Genomic DNA, 15414 nt, shown 5'->3' on the forward strand with positions numbered 1-15414 from the left:
CTTGGGTGGAGCCTCGTAACTGACGTCATCAGACGTACAGACAAACGGCACAGACGTAGAAACCAATGCGCGAAAGGCCAGGTGGCTTACGTCTGCGTACAAATAACCGTGTACTTGGGCCACCCCTGGAGCGGACCCGGTTGGAGAACCGCCCCTATACCGAGGACGACGACGATTCTCCTCGTTTCCCAGGCGCCCCGGCCCCGACTTTGGTCCCGCCTGACTGCCTTCGCTGCCATTGCTTGCCATTTCCGTTTCCGAAATGCGAACCTCGATGGAGCCTCGACCCTCGAGCCAAGGGGTCGAGGATCCATCGAGAGCTGCTTACGGATTCGCCGGTGTCGATGCCTTCGAGCGAACCTTCCATCTACCTCCCTTCGGGGGTACCGAACCTCCTTTTTCGCTCTTCCTTTTACAAAAGCGGTTCAAACCCGCCGATTATTCGTCCCGTTTAATCTCCGCTCCCGCTCATCGACTCCATTTACCGTCCCCGATATTATTACACTCGACCAGATTTCTAGTTTCGTTCCCCCTTCGCTCGAACGGGCGAGAGCCGATACGTTCGTTTACGATTCCAAGGGAATCTCTCTCTCTCTCTCTCTCTCTCTCTTTGAATTTGAAACTGGCAGATGGCAACGGGGAGGAGGGGGAGAAAGACAATATCTCAAGGTCGTACAACGGCATAAATTCGAAAAGTGAATTCTCAAACTCGGTTCTTCTTCCCCGGTATCCGAGTTGCTCGAGTTCCTCGATACTACTCGGCGCAGAGCTGGTAGCAGGAACGATAGCAGGAACACGCGAGTCGTAGTAGTCGTTGGGAAAGTTGTATCGAGACCTAGTGGCAGAACCGCAGCGGAGTGGACGACTAGAGGCAGAGGCGGCGGACGAAGAGGAGAAGGAGGACGAGGAGGAGGAGGAGGAGGAGGAGGAGGAGGAAGGAGGTGGAGGAGCGAGACTGAGGGTAAGAGCGCGAGGGAGGTACGATCGGTAGGTAACACCGTGGCGATGCTTGCGGGGAGAGAGAGAATAGAGGGAATACAGCAGATAGAGGTAGCTTGGAGTCGAGTGCCCGGGGCTGAATCGACCCGGCTACATACAGCACACCCCAAGCCAGTCCCTCTCTTACTCGTGCATTCGCTCGCTCACTCCCCTATCCTACGTTCTTCCTCTACCGTCTCTTCGACTCACCCTCTTGCCCACCTGCCGCCTCCCACCCCTTTCCACTCATTCCCTTTCTAACCGTCGTCTCTTCTCTTCGCCGCTCCTGTCTCCTCTCTTCTCCTAAATCCTAGTTTGTCCAATTTCGTTCCCTTTCCAAGAATTTCGGAGTCGATCTCTCGTCTCTCTCTCTCTCTCTTTCTCTTCCGTTTCGTTGTCCATTGCAACGTTATTCGTTGCAATTTTCTTTTTCGATCTATCTTTGATCGGATTGCAGGAACTCGATCGTTTTCACTTTCGAGAATCCAGGGGCCAGCCAGGCCGGACAAAAGCTCGAGAGAAGGTAAATTGATTGCAAAGGGAGGCCGATGGAAGAAGGAGGCGAAACAAACGGCAGCGTTATCCTTGGATCTATCGTTCGAGGGCACTCCCGGAGATTCGTCCTCCCGTCGATTAGGCGCATATCCGATCTGGAAAATTCGCTTAGATCGACGGATAAGAGTGGAGTAGGATCCTCGCTACTCGAGACGCGTCGGAGAGAGAGTCGTCTTCGGGGGGACCAATCGACTGCCTATTTACCCGCCAAACAGAGCGCGGCAAACGGGTTCCTCTTTCAAATTCACCCTTTTCAAACGGTGTTCTCCTGACGCCTCGCGCCTCGAGTATTCGCCAGACAAAACGGTCTCATTCCCATCTCAATCTATATTCGCACGTCCAACACACTCGAGATTATGAATGCGTGGGGTTAATGAAACCGGGGAAGGCGTCTGCCTTTGCACCACCAACCGCCGCCACCCCCCACTCGCCTCCTTCTCATATATACCCGTATACATATATATATATATATATACATATATATATATATATACATATATATATATATATATATTCTTCCACCCCCACGCGTCCATCGTGGTCTCGCGCTACTGCACTCTTCTCGCGGTCTCTTCCTCTTCATTCTCCGACGGCTTCGTCATTTTCCCTCCCCTTTCCATGTTTCGTCGAGAGCACCTCGTCCGCTCTCGCCTCTGCCCGCGGTTCCACTACCGTTTTCCGAGGAGTAAACAAAGTCGACGCGGGCGCGAACTCGGTCTACTTCGCTTTATTTTTTCAAAAGAACGTGTGCGCGCGTGAAAGAACTACCGCATACTAGGGGTAAATGTGGCCAGACTACCAGCTTCTACTTCGCGTATCTTCTTTCTCTTCGTTCTTCATACCCTTGAATCGATTCCCGGGGGTAAATGTTTTATCTCTTGGTTGCTACTTAACACTCCCGTTTTCTTATCTTCGAATTCTTCTTCTTTTTCTTTTTTTCCTCCTCCGTTGCGAAAGTAGTCAGTTACGATTAAACGAGGAATTAATCTTGAACGAATGAAAAAGTACGATACACGTATAACGCGTTTTACACGTATAACACGTTTTTCAGGTTTCTGCTCTTCTTCTATACGAAATACGCGAGCGATGGAAGCGAGCTTTATACGCGACGAGAGACATTGTTGATCGGTTTTTCGTGAACAACCTTGTCGACGCGATGTCGACGTGGTGCGCAGCCGGAATTCTGTTTAATTTACTGTCTCCTAAAGTTTTAGTAATTTCGCGTGCATGTTCCCCGCGCCGTTCACCAGTTTTGCTATCGGCCGAGCAACTTTCTCGCTTCGCGTTTTGGTCGACGCGTCATCAGATGGCGCTACGTGAGCGACCTCAGGCGACCGATTTTCAAACGCGCGATCCGCGAATTATTTGTTGCGCATTAGTCAACATTCAAATAGTAGAATATATTTCGCGGTCGTACGAACGTCGAGCGTCGTTTCTTCGCGTAAGATCGAACGGTGTTTGTGATTCTTTTTGTATCGTGTATCGTCCATAATGTTCCCATTCATCGCGAGTGTCGTTCTCGATTACGTGGAAATGGATTTATCGCGTTTTTCTTCGTCTAATTACGAGTAAGTGCTATAGGTTATTATTAACCGACGCCGGTCGCGACCGCCATGTTGATGTCCTTTTCGATATGCGTCGTGTACGAAAGTGTATAAATTCGACGGTTGTTAACCTTGAAATTGTAGTCGAAAGTAACGTACGATAAGTGAATACCGAGAGAGGCGAAACTCGGTACCGCTTTTAAGCGTTGATTAATAATCACGAGTGTCAGTGAATCTTGTCGGGATAAAGGATCGAAGCATGGAAGCGAACGTCTCGAGGAGCAGGAGCGTCGAATGTGGACATCGAACGAATGAAAAGAACGGAGAACAAGGTAAGGTTATAAAGATTTTTATTTCGGGATGTTATCCATGAAGTAATGGTAGCAGTAAACCACGGAAGCCCGAGGATAGGCCATCGATAGTGGCGAACCTCTTCGCGTTAGGCGCCTCTTATACTCCACTATAGCGGTGGATGGAGGTCTCGCATTACGTTGACGTACAGGTACTCGCGGCGCGGCGTTCCTTTGCACGCATTCTCTTCCGGGAGGATACATTTTCGCGGTTTCACCCCATCGACGAGAAGCAACAACCTTCCTTCGTTCTACGTTGTATTTCTAATAAAATGAAACAGTATTTCGATTTTATCTTTCCTTTCTTCGGGATTATTTTTTTATTTATGCTCTCGATACGCGACAAGCGTTGCAAAGAACGAGTATAGTTTACGTAGTTTTAGATATATCGTAGGTAGAGTGCGCGCGAGTTTCCTCATTAAAACGAATATAACGTTTAATCTCTTCTTTTGCCATGCTGTATGGAAACACATTGTATTTAGATATTCGTAAACGTATTTTGCGTTTTCTAAATATATAGACGAGTTACATCGTGTTTTCGATCGAATCTCCTATAAATCAAAATTGTGTATCGTTTTTATTCACGAACATGTACGCAATCCGTAAGCAATCGATAACGGAGAAAGGTCGCGTACGAATCGAAAAATAACGAGCATGGAGTGTTTTGGTTCGATTAGACGGAATCGATCTTTATCGGTGGCTTGTCGCTCGTCTTCGAAGGGGCCGCGTGGCTATGCAAATACCGGGGGTGGAAAAAAATTACGGCAAAGTGCTAAACGATCGCGAACAGACGAGTCTGTGGGTCGAGAGCTTGTATTCTTACGCGTGTTGGTGTGCGGGAATAGGGCGATCGGGGATATTGGAGGGGCGAGGATCGGGAAAGAGAAAACGGCACGAGGCCACCTTATGTCGAGTGGGTGACTTGGAATGACAGAGGGTGCGGGATTTTCAGGTCGGTATGCAAATAAGCCACTCCCGGATGTCTCGGGGGTTCGATTCGGTTTAAAGTTATTGCTCGTGTCGAGTGGAATCATCGTCCTCGTCGAATCGTTGCCAACGGCGAGTCACCTTTCGATTCTCTCTCCTCGCGTTTGCTTCCGGTTCGCTTGCTTCGTCTCGAGTGTTCGTCTCATCGTTTTTTCTCTCCTTTCTGTCGAGCCGTCCTTCCTACGCGAACGATCGCGAGGACAAGGCGTTAATTACAAGATAAATGAATCACGCGACAGGTTAGAAATCGTGCAGGGAGATAAGAAGAGAAGAAAGAAAGAAAAATAGGCGCGAGGAAGGTAACGTCGAAAGGTTGAATGGCGATCGAGGTGCACCGGGATGGAAAAGATTGGAGAATGGGACGAGGCTGTCTCGAGGATGATTTTTTAACATTTTTTTAATCGTCCATCGATGATTACGTGCCTCGAATGGTTCGTTAACGACTATATATAGAAACGGAATCTAGATATATCTAATATATATAGTATATATATTTAAGTAATCGAAGAGAATCTCGACTGGGTTAGATTTCAATTATTGCGGTAACAATCGTTGTAACTTTTATCGGTGTGCTCCCAAAGGGGATCGAACTTGCAGAAGGAAGGACACGCGATATCGGTGATTAGCGTGTCTCGTAGACGGTTAATTCCTGAGAGCGCCCTCCGCGATGTAAATGAATATTGATTACCCGCCGACTAAGAAGGTTCGTGCGTTGAAAAGAATCGTATCTCGAGACCACAAGCGAGCTACTCTAAATGGGAAATCAAACGAAACGATCCCCGGCTTCGCCGTTGTCCCTCCGTCTAATGAATAAAAATTATAATTACGTTTCTCTCGTCCTTGTCCTCTACGGGGAAAAAAGAAGTTAATCAATCACGAGTGTAAGAACGAGGGGTGATGCCAGTTTTGTCTTTCCTCGAGTGGAGCCCCCCTCTTCCCTCGAGCGAACGAAACCTCTTTTTTACTCTCTCCTTTATCGGATTTCATTAGGTTCTTCGAAAGCCAAAATCTTTTAAGGATTTTAAACATTCTCATTTTTTTTTTTTACATCCTATTATTATTATTATTATTTCGTAGAATTTCTTGGGATAGTTGAGGGGGATAGGGAAGGAAGGGGATGTATCGAAAGGGTGGATGGCACGTTGTCAAATATCGTGAGCTCGGTGGAGAAGCGTGGAATATGCAAAGAACCGCGTTACACGCATCGCTCACCGCGCATCAAACGTTTATCGCGTGAAACCATAAGAGAGCAGTTGGCGCGGATGATTCATGATGGTCGGAGCGGCGGATGAACGGGGAGAGAAAAAGAGAGGTGACAGGGGGTGAAACGGAGAAATGCAGAGGCGGGATGGAGGTAGGATGGAGGGGAGGATGTGATAGAAGAAAGAGGCTGCCGACTGTATATACCTACATCATGCAAATGGTTCCAATCATAAGCGAAGTCTATAATCGATCTATAAATCTGCTTACGGGGAAGAAAGGTTCCGGGAAGAGGGGCACGTCACCGGCGGGGGTGGTTCCACACTACCACCGCTACCTTCCTCGACAACATCGGAAGCATCTACTAACGTCGGGCCACACACCACCATAGACAAATGTATCTTGTTAGCATACCATTTGTATGCATGGGCTTTTGTGCGTTCCTCTCTCTCTCTCTCTCTCTCTCTCCCTCCCTCCCTCTCCCTCTCTCTCTCTGCTCTACCCTCGCGTTCACTCGGCTCGGTTACGTCCCTTACGTACGGACATTTAGCGCCTAACTTCTTCGGCAAATCGAATGGAAATCGTTTTTTCGCTCGCCTGATACTTAATCGATCCTTCTCTCCTCCCGCTTCGGGCGTGGTTTCTACCTCCACGGCGACTACCTGTACGGCTACGTCGCATAGAGAGGATTAGCAAAGGATTAAATTCATCGAACGAAACTCTTTTCTCCGCCGAGTTTCACAAACTCGAATCGAGTCGGGGATACAGCTCGGGGATTCGAGGATCGAGAGTTGAAAGAAATCGGCGGCCGGTTTTCTTCCGTTCGGCAACCGTTCGCCCAAAAGACGTCTTAAAGACGGCCGATAATTACGGGGGGAAGCTCGCGGGGGATGCTTGTTTCTTGAATATCAAAGCGCTCGACAAAATAATCAGCGAACCAAAGTCGAGGCGAGCGGTCGGTCGAAGGGTTCGCTGGTGGCGTGCGCGCGAGAGCTCGACGATATTCTTTGCATCATTATCGCGATTTAATTATGTCGAGTTCCTTTGACTCTCTTAATTTAACCGTCGCTCGCTCTCCATCCCCATCGCGTCAGATTCCGCCTGTAAATATTTTTTAGACTCGGCCCGCCTCCGCTAATCAAAGATTCCTTTTAATCAGTGCTCGCCTCTCTCTCCCATCAATCCTTGTTCCGTTCGATCGTTTTGTTCAATTGTCTGTGCGTATCTTTGATCGATGGGGCAGGAGGGGGGAAAGATATTCGCGAACCAAGGGCCCGGGCAAGCGTTTCACCCGAAGTGAAAGCGCGAGTTTGCGAGGAGTCGGGCGGCCATGCCGCGAGAAATTAATTTTAACTTTAAATTAAGACTCGCCCCGATACTTGGTCGCTTCTTTGTCGAGCCTTTCGGTTCCTGGTGGCGAGGTTGAATCATCTTCTGGAGAAGAGGAGATCTCCAACGGGGGAGGGGGTGAAGAAGAGGCGAAGATGCCCAACTTTTCCCGCGCTTTTGTCTATCCATCCTCGATTCGTCGATAAAATTAACGGATAATCCCGTGGCGGATAATCGGTTATCGTAAACCGCCTCTCGTCCACGATCAATTTTTTTCCGTCTCTCGAAATCTTGGCCGTACGTGGCTTTTTTTAGCCCCAGCCCCTGGTAGGATAATATTTTTCGAGGTAGGTATGGGTTAACGTCGTGTGCGGTTAACGAAGAGGAACGTGATCGTAGTAGGGCTATAATTGTCTGGTAAAAATACGGTAAATGACAAAGGGGTATGGCCGAGAGTCGAACGACGATAGATGGCCGTAAGAAAAAAGGGGGAGGGGGAGAAGGGGGTGAGAGAACGAGGGAAGAAACGAAGAAGGTGGGACGAGCGGCGGGGGAGGAGGAAGGCGCGAGAGAGTCCATCGGTCAATTAATCAAGATAATGAGAGGCGAGTCGAGGCACGGAGAACTAGTAGGCAAAGACGAAAAGGGTGGAGCGAAGGTGGGTGGTGGAAGGGTGGAAGGAAGGAAGGAAGGAAGGAAGGAAGGAAAGACGAACGGACGGACGGACGGACGGACGGAGCCAGCGTCTGTACGAGACATTCGACACCTCGACCAAACCGTTGCCGACAATACCGAAGATACGCAACTTGACGATAAACTTAGCCCGGCGAGGCTTCCGGATAAGCAGCCCGACTTGAGCTCGGAAGGAGGCGCATGATTAATTAATTAGCCCGGGCTAGTTAGGACGGCGGAGGTTTACGCGTGTGCAAGTAGGTGTGTGCCCGCTTTGCTTCTAGTTTGCTAAACTGGAAGACTGGATCGATCATCCTCGATCCACTTTGGCACTTTCATTTTATTTCACGATTTTATTCTCTCTTTCCCCTTCCCTCTTCCTTTTTTGTTTTTTTTTTTCCTAAAGAACGCGATAAGAACGCTGCGGCCACTCGCGCAAGAGATTCGAGTGCCTTTATCCTAAGAGAAGGGCAGTCGTAATTTATGAACGGAGGGGTACATAAGAGGAAGAGGGAAAAAAAAAAAAAAAAAAAAAAAAGAAAAAAAAATCAAATCGAAAAATGAAGGCAGACTTGAAGATCCTCTTGTCTTGGTCCGTTATCCGTGGAGATCTGTGTGTACTCGGTACGAACGGATCTTTGAAAAGTGGAATAAAGATCGAAACGGGGCAAGTAGGAGCGTGAAATATACATGGGACGAACTCGTGGTGAGCAAGGCTGAGAGAGAGAGAGAGAGAGAGAGAGAGAGAGGGTTGAGGCGTCGAGGGGGAAGGGGGGAGGGAGAAAGAGAACGGAGGGCGTTATCGCGAGTATACAAGTACGCAGGACGAGACACGGACCAACGCACAATCCTATCTCCCCGATCCTATCGGTCGGCAAATATAACCCTGAATGACCACCCTTTGGATATTAACTTTCGCCAAGTCGTGCGTGCGCGTATACCGGCGATTCCACAGATCCCCAGATACGTTTGCTTTAGATACCGGCGAGAGGGCACTCTCTCAGAGGATACTTAGTTTCTCTTAGTTTTTAACCTCTCGCTCCGAGTGGTTTCGAAAAAACGACGAGCGAGGGTTTCCTTCCGCAAACAATTCTTTTCCGGATACCACGAATGGAATTAGAATTTCTTCTTCTTTTTTTTTTAAGAGAGAGAGAGAGAGAGAGAGAGAGAGAGAGAAGGGATTTCTTGGAATCGGTGAAAGCACAACGAACCGGGAAGATTCCCTCAGACGCAACAAGGTTAGGTTATACCGGTAGCTAGGTTCTCTAGGTGGCTGGTAGGAGGAGGCTAGCGGCGTCACGCATTAACATAATGCTAATTATCTTGCCAGCTCATTAGCGCCGGTAAACTGTCCGAGGAAACTCGGCCTCCCGAGATAAGGAGGAGGTGACGGTCGGAGTTAGGGGCGGTCTGTCGTTCTACGAGTTCCGTGCACGTGCGCTTCTGCTCCCGTATATATACACGGTATATATACGCGCGTTTCTCTTGTCTAAGACCGGCAAGATTAAGGTCCCGGCGACCCCGATGCCTTGACGTGGGTCCGTGCTTCGCCGAGTTTGGAGAACTTGCCCGGAAAGTGTTTGGACGCTTCCTAACGACTTCCTCCTCCCCCTCCTCCTCCACCCGCCACCTACTCCTCCCTCCTCCTTTCTCCCTTCTGCGATGCTATCCTTGTATTTCGAGGATCGCATTTATCAAACGATCGCGTATCCCTGTCTCATTTAATCCATTATTTTATGGTTACAGAGATTATGCAAATACACGACACAGCCGATGTCGCGATAGTTACCGAAGAATCGCGTTGATTTACGAACTTTCGACTCGGTATAGATCGGTCATCGACTGCTCCTCCGTAGCTCGTAGATTCGTTCGCGATCAACGTATTACCGTGATCGAGTTTTATATATATATATATATTTTTTTTTTTATCAATTCTCGAGCTCTTGGACTCACGAACGTCTTTTTCTTTCGCGAAACGATACGATTAGATTCGAGGTGGATCGAACTGCTTTCGTCGGGGAGCTTTGAGCCCTTCGACGGTAATAACCGTAAAGCGGTAACGCGCCCACCTATTCTCTCCCTCCTCCGCCCTTCTAACCCCTTGCCACCTACCACCCCTTATTCCCGCTTTCTCCTATTCTTTCTTCTCGCTCCTCTCTTCGAGAGTCGTTCCCTCCTCCTTTCTTCCTTCTCTCTCTCTCTCTCTCTCTCTCCGCCTATACATACGCGCCGCGAAAGGGGGACCCCATAGGAAAAATCATGGCTTTACGCGTCAAATCACGTATGCATATAAAGCGGTATTATTTCGCGCGTTGACGCGTCGCCGAGTGTACACGCACACACACACACGCGCACAGCGCTCCGTTCGCGCTCTATCTATCACGATCTCGACTATATTTATTCGCCATTGCCATTGACGACGCGGTCAAATAAGCTTTCCCAGTTTTCGTTCGTTCCACCCTCGTGGAACAATGGCCGATTTTACGTTACGGGGAACGATTGGAAAAGGAAAGGACGTTGGACGATGGGCGAAATCTCGGGTATCGGCACACGCGTCGCTTTATCGCCGCCTCTCCGCAACTTTTAACGAGCTCCCTCCCCTCCCCTCCCCTCCCCTCTCTTCGAGGTTAATGTCGTCGATAATTTTCGAAACTTTTAATCGAGTGCATCCTAATTGGCGTGCTCGAGACAACATCGCCGTTGGCGGCTAATTCGGGGGGGACGGTGCATCGATTAGCCGGATTCTGCCGGTGAATGTAACGAAAGCGAACTTGATGCGCGTTGATTTATTCCTCGACGAGAGTAACTCGTTACGAGTTCACTTTCCCCGGTCCTGATAGAACCACGAAACGACCAAGGACTCGCCTACTCGTCTCTCTCTCTCTCTTTTTCCCCTCTTTCTCTCTCTCTCTCTCTCTCTCTCTCTCTCTTTTGTCGGCCGTAGAGAGACGACGAGTGGTGCAGTCAGCCGAGCGACATCAAAGAGGACGCGGAGAGCTTCCGTATAATTAGTGTCAGTCGTATTTGCATATTGATTGAAGCGAACGTGTCGCCGCGACGCTCGACTCACTGCCCTCTTTTCATCCTGATACCTGGTGTCCAGGATTCCAGGCAAATTTTACGGCGTGAAAAGTGTCGGACGAATCTCCGATCCACTCCCAGATTTAACTTTGATTTAACTTTGTCCGTATTCCTCCGGTATTCGTCGATATCGATCAATCCTCGTTCGAAATTTCGATCTTTCGAAGTTTTTTCGAAAAAAAAAAAAAAAAAAAAAGAAATTGAAACTATTTGTTTTCGTACGCTTAAATCCAATGAATTCGAAATAGAATAGTTTTTTTTTTTTTGATTTAAACATAATCTTCGCATCCACGATGTTGACCGTCGTTCGTCATTACGTCGATCTGTAATGATAGATTCTGAACCAGATTTCCACCTCCCCGAAGATGACAACATTTTTCTCGAATAGTTCAGGAAGCTTCACTCCATCCAATCCAAGTTGGACATAGTCCTCGAGAGAAATTCTCGAAGTGGCGCTTCAGTTGAATATAGTATAAATCGAAAATCCAACGAAGCTACGGATGATCAAAGAAATGTCTATTGTTCGATTATTCTCACACGAAAAATGGAAAAATAAACGTACTTTTTCTGGATCGTTTGATAATAAATTTCTCGATCGGTCAAAGAATCGTCCCTTAGAATTTTTCGACGCGATTTCTCCGACAAATCGGTTCCCTCCTCCCTCCCTCCCTCCCTCCCTCCCTCCGGGAGGAAGAAGATGGAGCGTGTAAGCGGGGAAAGGGGAAGGGGCGGGACGAGAGCGGAACATCTTGGCGTGCGAAGTGGCTCGGAAAATTCGCTCGATCTCTCGGCCGCGCTCTTGCTTCGGACGGTTCGGTTTGATGGAGATGGAGAAGGATCGAGAACCACGCGAACCCCTTCGTTGTTGGTTGCCGCGTGGCAGCGGGCTAACATATGAACGCTCGGTGACTCCACAGGATTTCGCCTGCCGTCGATTCAAATTCAAGCGGGTGAAATCGGTGCGGATTTAAAAAACGCGAGGTCGGCGGGGGTGGATGGCGGTGGCCGCGCGTCGGTGCTCGAGGAAGCGACCGGAGAGGAGAACGAAGGGAGGGTGGAAGAGAGTTGGAACAGAGAGAGAGAGAGAGACAAAGAGAATAGGAGAGAGAGAGAGAGAGAGAGAGAGAGAGAGGGGGGGTTAACAATAGGTTGCAAGTCACTGGATAAACGACCGAGAATCGTTAAAACGCGACGCGATCGTGACTCTATTTTGATTTCCTGCCCTGTATCGGGTATAGATACACAGAGACGATAAAGGGACAAAGGGCCGGGAGGATTCTAATTCGTAAACGGTGACTCGTGACATTTTTCGCGAACGGGCGAACTCTGCCTCCGGATTCCACGGGCAGCCGTGAAGGAATTCGGCTGTGTGGAATTTTCTGCGAGAATGGTCGCGATTCGGATGATCCAGGATCGAGCTAGGGATTGGGAAAGGTTGTTACGCGGATTATCGTGCTTTATTACGCTCGATGAGACAACATCTGGTGCAGGTCTTCTTAATTTAGTCATTTCGCCAATCGGGTATCAATTACAGGGAGAGGCTCGGGCATAAATTCTTAAGATTTGTAGCGTGTAATTTGGGATATCCAATGGACAGATGCGATCGTAATTACGAGAGGCGACCTTGAAACGTACACGCCGTGGAGACGGAACTCTCCCCTTCCTTTTTTAATTATCATTCGCGAAATTTTATATTATCCCGGAGGATTACACGTCCTCGCGTAATCGCGCTTATTCAGATTCCTTTGATAACTGTTTCTCGATAAAACTTCACTCACTTATTTATTATTTATGTATAAAATGCATAAGTAATAACGTCGTTGTTTGGCGATAATTATTCGTTTCATCGGGATGATGGTCGACGAAACGAATGATTCGTTCGGGAGGGCGATAAAGCCAAGGGGAGGAGGACCGAAGACGAATGTCTGGAACGTCGTCGTCTCCTCTCGGATACACGGAACACGGGAAGAGGTTGGCCGCCGTCTTGACTAAGAGATCCCGCGGGATGCGCGAGTTCGATGTACGTGAAGGATAGCCGTGGGTCAGGGGCTATCGCGAACTCGCTCATCCTCGTCCTGGTTTCCTCCTCTTACGGAGGATAGATCGAGCCCCCGAGACTGGCTCGTTCGTCACGGCGGCGGGAACGGAACGCCTCGAGGAACTGTTCTCCTCGGAGGCGGAAGAGAGTCTGTATATATTTATTGATTTCGATTACAATCCAATTCCTGGCTGCTGCGGGGGGTCTAACCGAGTTCCCTCACCCTCTTAGTCTTTTTTTTTTTTTTCTTTTCTTTTTTTTTATTAACCTTCTCCCTCCTTCCGCGTTACTCGTGTGCATTTTTATGGGATCGATCGCGCGGCTCTTGAGCGTTCCGGTGGGTCCGCCGCGGTTGGAAAAGAATCGGTGGAAATTTGGCCGGCACGCTTTTACCTTTTCATCGATTGCTACCTGACGTGGTGGTGATGGTGATGACGATGGTGGTGGTATCGCGCCTCTCTAACGTATGCGCGTATATGTATATACGCTCGGCTCGCTTTTTCCATAAATCACTTCCTTTCGATTCTCCCTTCGGAACGGAGTAATTTGGGAACGAAAATTAGTCACCGTTATCGTTATCAATATTTTTCGATGGTTTCGTCACGCGATATCGGCGGTACCGTGGGGGCAGGGTGGGACGAGAGGAGGATGGGGATGTGGGTGGTCGCAGGGAGTGTGATATTTACAGGCCGGTGGGCACACCGGCCCAACTCAAAATAAGCAATTGACCCACGGTACTCTCCCTCGCTCCTGATGCCTCTTCCTCTCTTGCACCCCCGCCCGGCCCCCTCACTTTCGGCCTCTCATTCTCGTGGTAACAAAACCGTTCGTTCGGTGCGCCAATATGCGGCTAATTTGCACAACAAATAAAGCTTATTCTCCGGATTTGCATGTGTTTGAACTGCAGTGTAATTGGGTGGTACGCTCGGCTCGACGTTGTCCACCCTCTCTCCCTCTCTTCTGCGTCGCTTTCCCTCCTCCTCCTCCTCCTCCTCCTCTGCCCGTTTCCTCTTTGCCGCCGCCTCTGTCCTTTCCCTCTCGATCGTTTCGTCCTTTCGATTCTTTTTTTACGCTCTTCTTGTACTCCTCGCGATTTCGACCGTTTGTCGAATCGAAGTCTTCAAAATCGATCGATCGATCGTTTTCGGGAGCAATGGTAGTCGGGTTAATTATCGGCGGTCGAATCTCAAACGTTTGCGTTCAAAACGTTGGCTAGCCTCGCGACTATTCGTGACGCGAGCCGATATTCGTGCGTAAAGAGAAAAAAAAATGGCGGCCACGAGGTGTTCGAACGAGCCCCTTCAAAATGGCGAGTGGTGCACACGCGTTCAGATCGATCGTCGGATATGAGTTCCGTGGCAGCTGCGGTGCACCGTGCTAGACTTCCGACCGAACGACCAACGACTTAACTTTCAAAATGGCGTAGCCGTGCACGTAGCCGTCCGTTGCTTCGTACGTTTAAACTTCTCCTCCGCCGAACTCGTGCCCGGAAAATTCTCGTTTTCGAACGCGCGACGTACCACGCGATCTATCTCGATCGCGAGCGCGAGCTCCCCTCCTCCACCCTCCCCCTACCCCCTTTCGAGGAACCGTAAAACCGGAAATCGATGAACGCCGAGTGGTGTTCCACCGATCGTTGGAATCTAACGCGGTGCGAGAGAATGGAGGAGAGGGGAGGGCGGAGGAGGAGGAGGAGGAGGAGGAGGAGGAGAGAGATTGGAGCAAGCTGCCGACTCGGAGGCTGTAACGTTGCCGTGGTATAAAGTGGCAGTGTGCAATGAACTTGTAAACCAGCGACTGAACACACAATGGCCGACGACGACAGGGCTTCTGGCCGGTTGGTGACGTCATCACTTTGTGTCCCGTGTCCGAATTGCATCGTATCGTAGGACCCTTACCGCCCCGTTTGTTTGTCCTCTCTTTGATGTCCACCTCGACCCGACGGACTTCAGAGAGAGAGCGCCTCGCCCGAAAACCCACCCGCTAGAAACCGAGCGGTGCGTCAAAAATTTTCGTTTTCGGCAATCGACGCCGCCACCGCCGCCGCCGCCGCCGCAGCCACAGTCGCCGTGCACAACCTTTACGTAGCTTTTCGATGGAAAAGTTCGTCCACACGGAAGCGCGTTCCCCTCCCCTCCCGCGACGGTTAATACCTCGCAGGGTAGGTATTCATGCCTACCGCGACCCGGCTTCCGGTAATTGGGAGATCGAGCCGAATCTCGCGCGAATAAATTACAGTCCCTCGGAAGAATTATATTCGCGTTTAAAGAGTGTACGAGGAGAATTTAGCTGCGGGGTAGCCGGGGATAGGATAAAAGGAGCGGGCGCGCCACCGCACCACCGTGGTGAGTTATCGAATGCGAAAACAAAGAGGTTCCTCGCGATGTAAGATCTAAAAGGGACGGGGAGGGAGGAAGGGGGGGGAGGAGCGTAACCCTTTCCCGTCTCTCCCGTACGGAACAATTACATTTTAATTAATATTTCTTAAGAGGCCGAAAAGCTTCCTTCTCCCCCTCCTCGTCGAATTTATGATCGTTTTATCCATTATTAGGGGCGGAGGCGAGCGAATCTCGCGAAAACCCATAACTTCGCCTTTACGGCTCTCCTTCCCCCCTCTCTTTCTCCTTCCATTTTCTTCCTCCCCTCCCCTCCCCGGTTATCTCGCGCCTCTACGCGTTTA

This window comes from Apis laboriosa, unplaced genomic scaffold, assembly GCF_014066325.1.
Source record: "Apis laboriosa isolate Shangri-la unplaced genomic scaffold, ASM1406632v1 scaffold9_cov152, whole genome shotgun sequence".
Classification (NCBI taxonomy): domain Eukaryota; kingdom Metazoa; phylum Arthropoda; class Insecta; order Hymenoptera; family Apidae; genus Apis; species Apis laboriosa.